Source organism: Panthera leo, chromosome F3, assembly GCF_018350215.1.
Source record: "Panthera leo isolate Ple1 chromosome F3, P.leo_Ple1_pat1.1, whole genome shotgun sequence".
In the NCBI taxonomy this organism is placed as follows: domain Eukaryota; kingdom Metazoa; phylum Chordata; class Mammalia; order Carnivora; family Felidae; genus Panthera; species Panthera leo.
Genome location: NC_056696.1, coordinates 49664287 through 49676286, shown reverse-complemented (window position 1 = coordinate 49676286; position 12000 = coordinate 49664287).

Sequence of the window (12000 nt, the reverse complement as noted above, 5' to 3'; positions counted from 1 at the left end):
TTAAGTGTGTTTATTTATGAAATTTAAGAGTGCAATTATATTATTTGATTTACTGAAGAGTAAAATTTGGCAAAAAATGTAAAGAAAAAGTTCATATAGCTCTGATAGCAATATATAGTTACTACAGCCCTGAATATAGGTCCAAATAGTCCCCACTGCAGGCAAGGATAAACTCTGCAAAGGACTGACCTGAGGGAAGAAGCAGTCAAAACACAGCAGCAGACTGCATGCAGCACACACCAGAGACACTTCCTGAAGCTCCAAGCCCTGGACAATATATGACCTCTTCATGAAGCCATTCTTCTCAGGAACAGGAAAAACAACAGGCTTTCCTATCATAGAAAAGAAGACAGAAACCTAGACAAAATGCCACGATGGAGGAAGCTGTCTCAAGAGAACAAGAAGAGGTGATAGCCAGGGATCTAATCAAAAGTTAAAAGTAATAGATCTGATCCAGAATTTAAGGCAACAATCTAAGGATATTTGCCGGCCTTGAGAAAAACATAGAAGATATCAGGGATACCCATACCACAGAGATAAAAGAGCTTAAGACCAATCGGCCCAAAATGAAATATGTGATAACTGAGATTCAAAACTGACAGAATGTAATGACCACAAGAAGAAGCAGAGAAATTAATAAATTATATGCAAGAGAGAATTATGGAAAATAATGAAGCTTAACAAATGAGGGAAAGTAAAATCTTAGATCACAAAATTAGACTTAAGAAATTCAGTGACTCCATCAAATGTATCATAGGAGTCCCAGAAGAAGAAAGGGAAAAGGGGGAAGTAGGTTTATTTGAGGAAATAATAGCTGAACACTTCTCCTAATCTGGAGAAGGACACAGACATCCAAACCCAGGAGGCACAGAGAATTCCCACCAAAATCAACAAAAGCAGGTCAACACCAAGACATACTGTAATTAAATTTGCAAAACATAGTGATAAAGGAAAAATACTAAGAGCAGCAAGACAAAAGAAGTCCCTAACTTACAAAACAAGACAAATAAGGTTAGGAGCATAGCTCTCCATAGAAACTTGGCAAGCCAAAGGGAATGGCATGATATATTCAACGTGCTGAATGGGAAAAGTTTATGGTCAAGAATACTCTATCCAGCAAGGCTACCATTCAGAATAGAAGGAGAGATAAAGAGCTTCCCAGACAAACAAAAACTAAAGGAGTCCCTGACTACTAAATGAATCCTGAAAGAAATATTAAAGGGGACTCTGAGTGAGAAGGAAATATCAAAAGCAACAAAGACTAGAAAGAAATAGAAAAAGCCCAACAACAAAACAAGTAAAAAAAAGGCACTAAATACATATCTACCAATAATTACTCTGAATATCAATGGACTAAATGTTCTAATCAAAATACAAAGGGTGTCAGAATGGAAAATAAATACAAGACCTATCTATATGCCACCTACAAGACACTCATTTTAGACCTAGAGACACCTGCAGGTTGAAAATGAGGGGATAGAAAACCATATATTATGCTAATGGACTTCAAAAGAAAGCCAGAGTAGCATACTTATATCACACAAACTCTATTTTAAACCTAAGACTGTAAGAAGAGATGAAGAAGGACACTATATCATAATAAAGGGGTCTATCCAACAAAAAAATCTAACAATTGTAAATATTTATGCCCCCAACCTGAAACACCCAAAAATATAAAAGAATTAATAAAAGCATAAAGGAACTCATTGTTAATAATGCAATAATAATAGGGGACTTTAACACCCCACTTACAACAATGGACAGATCATCAAAGCAGAAAATCAACAAGGAAACAATGGCTTTGAGACACACTGGACCAGATGGACTTAACACATATATTCAGAACATTTCATTCTAAAGCAACAGAATAAGCATTCTTGAATGCACATAGGATATTCTCCAGAACAGATCACATACTAGGTAAAAAATCAGGCCTCAATATGGAAACAAATGAAAATGAAAACATGACAGTCCAAAACTTTTGGGGTACAGCAAAAGCACTCATAAGAGGCAAATATACAGCGATACAGGCCTACTTCAAGAAGCAAGAACAATCTCAAATAAACAACCTAAACTTACACCTAAAGGAGCTAGAAAAAGCATAACAAACTAAGGCTAAAACCAGCAGCAGAAGAAAAATATTAATAAAGATCAGAGCAGAAATAAATGATATAGAAACAATCAAACAAACAAACAAACAAAACAAAAAAACAGTAGAATGGATCAATGAAACCAAGAAATGGTTCTTTGAAGGAATTAATAAAATTGATAAGCCCCTACCCATACTTATCAAACAAAAGGAGAAAGGACCCAAATACATAAAATCACAAATGAAAGAGGAGAGATCATAACCAACACCATAGAAATACAAACAATTATAAGATAATATTATGAAAAGTTATATGCCAACAAACCAGACAAGCTAGAAGAAATGGATAAATTCCTAGAAATATATAAACTACCAAAACTGAAACATAAAGAAATAGAAAACTTGAACAGACCAGTAACCAGCAAAGAAATTGAATCCATAATCAAAAATCTCTCCACAACAAAAGTCTAGGGTCAGATGGCTTCATGGGGGTATTCTACCAAACATTTAAAGAAGAGCTAATATCTATTCTTCCCAAACTCTTCCAAAAAATAGAAATGGAAAGAAAACTTCCAAACTCATTCCATGAGACCAGCATTACCATGATTCTCAAACCAAAACACCCAACAAAAGAAGAGAATTACAGGCTAATATCCCTCATGAACATGAATGTAAAAATTCTCAACAAAATACTAGTAAATCAAATCCCATATTACATTTAAAGAATCATTCACCACAATTAAGTAGGACTTATTACCGGATTGCAAGGGTGGTTCAGTATTCGCAAATCAATCAGTGTTATACACCACATTAATAAAATAAAGGATAAGAACCATATGATCCTCTCAATAGATGCAGAAAAAGCATCTAACAAAGTACAACATTGATTCATGATAAAAACCCTTAACAAAGTAGGGATAGAGGGAACATATGTCATCATAATAAAGGCCATATATGAAAACCCACAGCTAATATCCTCAATGGGGAAAAACTGAACCTTTCCTCTACAGTCAGGAACAAGATAGAGATGTCCACTTTCACCACTGTTACTTATCATAGTACTGGAAGTCCTAGCCTCAGCAATCAGAAAACAAAAGGAAATAAAAGGCAACCAAATTGGCAAGGGAGAAGTCAAACTTTCAAAATTTAAGGATGACATGATACTCTATATAGAAAACTCACAAAGCTCTACCAAGAAATTTCTAGAACTGGTACAGGAATTCAGTAAAGTCGTAAGATTCAAATTCAATGTCCAGAAATCTGTTGCATTTCTATCCACCAATAAAGAAGCAGCAGAAAGAGAAATCAGAGAATCAATTACATTTACAATTGCATCAAAAACCATAAGATACCTAGAAATAAAACTAACCAAAGAGCTAAAAAAAATCTGTACTCTGAAAACTCTAGAACACTGATGAAAGAAATTGAAGATGACACAAAGAAATGGAAAAATATTTCATGCTCATGGATTGGAAGGACAAAGATTGTTAAAATGTCTATACTACTCAAAGCAATCGACACATATAATACAATCCGTATCAACATATCAGCAGCATTTTTCATAGAGCTAGAACAAACAATCCTAAAATTTGTATGGAACCACAAAAGACCCTGAAAATTCAAATCAATCTTGAAAAAGAAAAGCAAAGCTGGAGGCATCACAATGCTGGGCTTCAAGTTAATGTTACAAAGCTGTCATGATCAAGACAGTATGGTACTGGCACACAAACAGACTCATGGATCAATGGAATAGATTAGAAAACTCAGAAATAGACCAACAACTATAGCTATATGGTCAACTAATCTTCAAAAAAACGGGAAAAAATATCCAATGGGGGGCGGGGCTGGGGTCAGTCTCTTTTCAACAAACGGTGTTGGGAAAACTGGACAGGAACATGCAGAAGAATGAACCTGGACCACTTTCTTACACCGTACACAATAAATTAAAAATGGGTGAAAGACCCAAATGTGAGATAGAAAATCCTGAAAATCCTGGAGAAGAACATAGGTAGGAACCTCTTTGACATCAGCCATAGCAACTCCTTAGTAAATATGTCTCCTGAGGCAAGGGAATCAAAGCAAAAATGAACTACTGGGATTTTTCAAGATAAAAATCTTCTGTACCATGACAAAAAACTACAAGGCAACCTTCAGAATGGGAGGAGATATTTGCAAATGACATATTTGATAAATAATGACTATCAAATATGTATAAAGGACTTATAAAACTCAATATCCCAAAACAAATAATCCACTTAAGAAATGGGCAGAGGACATGAAGAGATATTTATCTGAAGAAGACATACAAATGACTAACAGACACATGAAAAGATGCTCAACATCACTGATCATCAGGGAAATACAAATCAAAATCATAATGAAATATCACATCACAGCTGTCAGAATGGCTAAAATTAACCACACAGGAAACAATAGGTGTAGTCAAGGATGAAGAGAAAAGGGAACACTTTTGCACTCTTGGTGGGAATGCAAACTGGTGCAGCCACTCTGGAAAACAATGTGGAGATTCCTCAAAATGTTAAAAATAGAACTACCCTACAACCCAGCAAATGCACTACCAAGTGGATCCCAAAGGATACAAAAATACTGTGTGCAGTAATGTATGTACCCCAATGTTCATAGTGTCATTATAATAAATTGACAAATTATGGAAAGACTCCAAATGTCCATCAACTGATGAATAGAGAAATATGTGGCATATATGTACAATGGAATATTATATTACTCAGCCATCAAAGAGAATGAAATCTTGCCCTTTGCAAGGACATGGATGGATCTAGAGAGGATTATGCTAAGCTAAATAGGTCAGTCTGAGAAAGACAAAACCATACAACTTCACTTATATGTGGAACTTAGGAACAAAACAGATGAACATAACATAGGGGAATAAAAGGGTAAAAAAAGCCGCAAACCAGAAAACAGACTCTTAACTATAGAGAACAAACTGAGGGTCACTGGAAGGGAGGTGGGTGGGGGTAATGGGTTAAATGGGTGATGGGTATTAGAGAGGGCAGTAGTAGTAATGATCCCTGGGTATTGTATGTAAGTGATGAATCACTAAATTGTACACCTGAAACTAATATTATACTGTATGTTGACTAACCGGAATTTAAATAAAAACTTAAAAAGAAAAAAACAAATAAAGTAGATGATACATGAGAGGTAGATAGACCAATAGATAGATGATAAATAGATGATAGATAAATAGATAGATGGATAGATAGATAGATAGATAGATAGATAGATAGATAGATAGATGATAAAGAGGTATTTGAAACAGATGTCAAAGACAAATAATAGGTTTAACGCTCACCCTTGGGCAAAATAAAGGATTTAATGATTATCTTTTGCTATGGGGCACAGAGCACAAAGAGATAATCAAAAATATTCTTTCAGTTCCCTGTATTCCATTATTACATTAAGATATATACTTGGGTAACCTAAAGGCATGTAATCACAATCTTATGTTTTAGGGAGGGAAACATGAAAAGATTCCTAATATACTTGGTAGTTTTTCCCCTTATTAATCCAATGTAGTTAATAAAGACTCCAGGTAAATACTGAGTTATCCCATGTTCTGATGAAGTGTTAATTTCTTAAGAGCAACAGATGCTTTTGTTACTGGGATACTTCACAAATGATGTTCCAGATGAAGAAAGGTCCTACTGATAAACCTTATTTCCTGATGAGTCAACAATGATAGTCTTTAATATTGGCCCCTACATTGATCATTTGCTGAGACCCTTTAGCTCAAATGTGTGCTGGTACTAAATCGAAATTTTTATACATTGTATTGTTTTAAATATAGCCCAAATAAGATCTTTAGCTATGTCCATGCTGCCTGCTTTGCCTACTCCACAAACCTACACCCACCGTCTGCTAGTTATAGGTAATATAAAATCTGAAAATATAAAGATCTCAAGTGTTTCTGAGCTCTCTGACCCAGAAACTCTCTGTCATTCTGTCACTCAACATTACCTAGACATGTAACTCCCTCTGTGATCCCTTGACCCCCTTCTGGATGGTGTCTCCCATGCCTCTATAGCCTTTGGAAAGTCTCTGGCTGTGAGACACTTCCTTACATCCTCACATGTCAGAGTCTCACAAACTAACTTTGTGTGTGCTACTGTAAGTTCTTGGTCATCTCTTTTTAAAAAATGTTTGTCCCCCAAATCCCTCGAACCCCCTTTAGAAGGACATCGAACACAGAGAGTATCCATTATAGCTGAATCTATCTGTATTTCCCAGAAACAAGTACATCCACAGAAAGAAAGAAATGGAAGTGCCTGAGAAGGGTGAAAAAGGTTTAGAATAGTTTGTGGAGAATGACATGAAAGTGTGCCAACTACAGGTATTTTGAAGACTGACCAATTGATAATGGAAGCAATGAATTTATTATAGCACAATCCACAGTTTTGTTATTTGTTTGTTTTTGTTTTGTTTTGTTTTTTTCCCTTGTGTTGTTCAGCAGATTTGGTGGCAAAGAAGGAAATTTGTTGATAAAAACAAAAAAAAAAATTAAGTAGTCCTTTTTTTCTCAGCATTTGCTTAGACCTTAATTTAAATGAAATTATATATCAGAAGCACCCAATCCCAATAAATGTTGAGGTGTGTTGTGTTTAAAAGACTGTACTATATGTATAAATATGTTATTATTCAGGGAAAATTAAGAAATACCCCAATTATGATTTTATAATACAATGTTATTTAAATAGCTTGTCAGAGGATGGTTACAAATATATATTAGTTATCTACGAAATTATTAAAATCTAAATTCTTTTACACATAATTGGAAGAAAAAACATGAAAGTTGCATTCTGAATAAACTCTCTCTTAAAAAAGAATTTTATTTTCATCTAACTAGTGGCTACAAAAGCACAGTACAAAAGAACAGCTCCTAAGTTTCTAGAGAAAGTAAGTCAAAGGCATAAATTTCAATTATACTCAGGATATAGTTAGATAGTAGATCTTAAATGTTGCAAAGGACATTATAAAGAATTTTGTAAATTCTTCTGTGGATTTTAAGTCAGGTTCAGTTCTACCTTAAAGTAGAAAGATAAATCAAATTAATTCCTGATATTCTCTAAACTTCCAACTTTTGTATGATATCACCCAAATTGTCAAAACACAACATTTATGCTGTGGCACTGATGCTACTTAAATAATGCAACATGATGAGGACATTGACTCCTATGTTCCAGAAAACATGTGGTGTAGTTCAGTCCAAATCCAAAGGCCTGAGAATCGGTTGTGGGGGGGGGGGGGGGGGGAGTGGGGGAAGTTGACAGTACAATTCCCAGTCCTAGAACATGAGAAGACTAATGTCCTAACTCCATAGTCAGGTCAGGAGGGCAAGTTCTCCCTTCTTACTCCTTTTTGTTTTAGTCAGGTCAAAAGATTGGATGATGACTACTCACACTGAGGAAAACTATCTGCCTCACCCAGTCCAATCCACTGATTCAAATGCTAATCTCTTCCAGAAATATCCTCTGAGGCACACCCAGAAATAATGGTTAGCCAGATACCTGGACATTCCATGGCTCAGTCAAGTTGACACATAAAATTAGCCATCATAGCCATGATGACATCTACTCAAACAATTCTTCCTAATGTTTAACTTTTCCTATGCTTTGTAAAGTGTACATTAGATACAATATAAACTGTCTATACTATAACTTAAGCCAAGTTTTTTCTCTTGCTAAATTACTACTGTAGGTGAGAAGCACCCACCTACCACGTTGTCTACAACCTTCATACCCTTGAGGGCCAGGGTATGTCTCTTATAATCTTTCTTGTTATGTAAAAGAAGAGACTTTGGTAAAGCTATTACCTGTAGTAATGTGGAAAATAGGAAATGTATTTAAGGAACTAACTCAATGATCTAGCTAAAAATATTTTAACAGAGAACATGAAAAAGACCATTTTGTCTCTTCTCAATGAGAAGAATCTGGAAAGAGATAAAATCTGATGATAAATCTGAGAAGAGAAAGCTGAAGAATGAACTGTTAAATATAAAGGAATGAGAACACGGTAAGTTTAAAATAAAACTTTCTCAGTTTTATTTTTCTTAGTTTCCCAACTGATACCTATTGTCAACTGCCAGACATGTAATTAAAGACAATTTAAGATTTTACCCTGAGTATCAAGTCTTCCCAGAGGGGTTCTCAGATGTCATGGAAATGGGGAAAAACAGGAGGGGGGCATTCTTGCTATACCTTTTTGTAATTTCTGCCCCATAGCATCTAAATTATGGAGTGAAATTTTAACTTAAAAAATTGAATGAAAACTTTTAATGCTTTAATGAAAATATCAGTTCTTCTCAAAATTGTATACACATATAAATTCCCTGTTATCTTGCTAAAATTCAGATTCTGATTTAGTGGATCCAGGCTGGGACGTAAGATTCTAATCTCTTATCCTTGGATGATGGAAATGCTGCTGATTCAACCCTAATGCATGTTGTATAGCACAGTTACAAATTTTTCACCCAGATTTATGCAAGAGAATTAAACCCTAAAGAAGAAAATATGTGTGGCTTTCTTCTCAATTTTCCCAAGGAAGGCATACAGTTAGCACTATCCTCAATACCTAGGAAATACATTTCAATTTATATGTGTCTATGATGAAGAAACAGAGAATTTTAAAATTGATTAGGTCCCATGGGGTCAGATTAAATGAGAGTTGAGATTGAAATGCTATGTTCATTCTGGATCTGTCTTACATTCTTGATATAAATAAAAAAAATGTTTGTAAATATATTCTAGGGTGTCACCTGCATGCAGTGTTGGTACCAAGTTTTGGTTAGCTATAAAATAAAGGGAGGATTAGAGGAAAGGCACTTTCTTTGTCATTCTATAATTCTTCAGGGGATTCCTGGTACCCAAAAGATATAAAATTCGTCAGTCTTTCTTTTGCAATTACCAGTTAAAATATCTACTTCATTTATTTTCTGTCTCTCTTAGAACATCATTCTACCTCTCTTAAACAAGAGTTTAAACACATTCTACTTTAATAGCATGTAGGAGCTAAAGGTAGATTCTCCAGAAATAAACTGGTTAGAACGGATAGAGTGTTGTTTAGAGTCCTGGAATTTGCAGTTAAAAATAAAGAATCTAAATAAGACTCTGGATAGCTTGGGCACATGTGCGCACAAATGCAGACACAGACACAGACACACACACACACACAAATAGAGCTAGCTAACACATAGTTGGCATGGGGTTACAAGATTTCCCAGTTAACTATAAAAATGATTTTTTAAAAGAGGCGACCAGCAGTGCTGATTAACTTAATTTGGTTATAATGTTAGGGCATTTTCTTTAAAGGGTTACCCTAATGAAACATTTTGCATTTGTTTTTCCTGCCTTTCTTTTCCTAAAGATTTGACTCTAAGTAGAACGAATAGTACATAAAACATAAATGGATTCTTGCAGTCACATTTGTTGAAATTTATTTTCAAAATATGACATTTAAATATATAATAGATCTAAAGGGATCATTGTACTTTTTTATCCTACCACACTGTGACACCGCATGGGATAAAAAAGTTATATTTTGAGATTATTCCAGTAATGCATATTTTGCAATCTGATATACGTTATAGATCAAGAGGAAGGAATATTGTGCATAGCTAATACTCTAAGTGGCCAATGGAAAAGTTAACACATTACTGGAATTCCAATTAATAGATACCCCATAGCTTCTCCATTAAAATACCAATGCAAGTCACTTAATTCATTTTATAAATAACTGGATTTATATAGAATCTTTTGAAAAGAAAGTGTAGATGAGGATGACTATCAACTACATACTATTTCCAATAAAACACTGTAGGAAACTTGTCTTGCAAATATAACTCCTTGGTCAACTTAACTCAAATGGTATAATTTTACTTTTTGTCTTTGAAATAGATAAGTAGATATTTCAAGTTGCTAAAATAAAGAAGAATAAAATATAATTCCTCATGGATCAACTAATACATTTAAATATCTTCATATAGATGCACTGCAATTTCCTATTTAATACATTGATTTTTATTCACTAATTTATTTATTCACTTATGGGATACTTATTGAGAAGCTCTTACTTGTCAACCACATCACTGTCAAAGTTTACCAAAGAAACAAACCATATACGAGTTATGTCTTTATGAAATTAAGTAAAAAAAAATTGCCATTTGGAGAGAGATATTCAAAGCAGGAAGAATTCTACAAAACATAACTAAATAGTGTGATTGGAACATAAGAGATACTAACATGGTAACCAAAGATCAAACCATCGAGAGACTCTGCCTATTAAAAAACAATTGAATTTCATCCTAGAGAAATTAGAATTTTGTTAAGCAAAGGAGTGCAATATTCTGAATTACATATTTTTAAATATCACTTAGAGTTCTGTGTGTAGTGTGTTCTGACATAAGAATGTGATGGCAGAGACCAGGAAGAGGCAAATATATTGGCTAACTAAGATGAGAAGATTACTTAGATAGGCTCCCAACAATGAACAGAGTAATACAGATGGACATATTGTGCTTGAATAAACTATTTCAATCTAGGTATTTTTTTCAGTAAACAGCTTAAGAAAGAAATACTTATAGTATAAGAAGATGTTAGAAAGTGGTAGAATGAAGACTTGTCTTCAGCTTATTCTTTTTATGAGAGAAAATTATTCTGTCTGAAATATGATATTCTACAAAATATACTAATTGTTATAGAGCCTGTTTTAGAGAATAAAGGAATTATTTCCCAAAGAAGACCAATATCAAGTAACATTATCCTTAAATTAAAAAATAAATCTTTAAACTAATTAAAATTAGCACTCATATATACCATTTATAGTAGTAATTCTTGAAAGAACATGCTTTCCTTATTTTTATTAATGGTAATATCAGAATATCAACATTTATAGAGGGTTTTAGTGGTTTTAAAATAATTTCACATACATGACTATTCAATATTACCACAACCTTGATATATAGTTGGGAAAAATGAGATTCAACCAGATTCATATGCTCTTATGTCAAGAAGTAAGTCTGAAAATATATGCATTATGCTGAAAAATCAATATAAAGTTCTAATATAATATAATGGTAGGCATTAAATGCAACTGTGGGATTAAATAAGAAAAATGTAGAAAATATTATCATTGTTCATAGTACACAGGACTCAATCAATACGTATTAGTTATTTTCTGAATGTTTATTATGCAGTAAGCCATAAGTATGTTTCCCTTAGAAAACAGATGAAATCAGCCTTAAAGCTAATTTTTTTTATTTTTTATTTAAAGTTTATCAGAATTACCCAAGGAGCTTGTCCAAATATATACTGTCACATTTTCAGTGATTTTACAGTGGTTCCCTCAGAAATGTGTTTAAGCACTCTTTAGGATATTCTGAGTCAAGTTATTTTTGAGAAAAAAAAAATCAAACATTGTTCACATCTTTGATACACCCAACCCAACATTAAGTCACTTTAGGCAATGATGATTATTTAATAATTGTCAAGTGACGAACAGAATGAGCAACTACTAGATTTTAGATCATGTGCTGGGTCCTTCAATATGTCATTTTATTTAATCCTCAAAATAAACCTCTGAGTTAGGCATTGTAGCAAATACCTGCCAGTATATGATGGAGGCTAGTCCCATATTTGCCTCATTCTAAAATGTATTCTTGTTCCAATTCAACACAGGCAGTAGTCTAGTCAACAGCATGCCTTCTTTGGAAAAGGGATGCTTCCAGTATTTGTACACGTATTCAAGGCTTCTGTTTTATAGGAGGTATAGAGAAGCTAGATAGATGCCTTTTCAAACTCTTGCTTTTAAGCAAAACCACGACTGAAGGTGAGTAGTCATGAACCTGATCCTCATTCCATAGTCCACCTATTCAATCT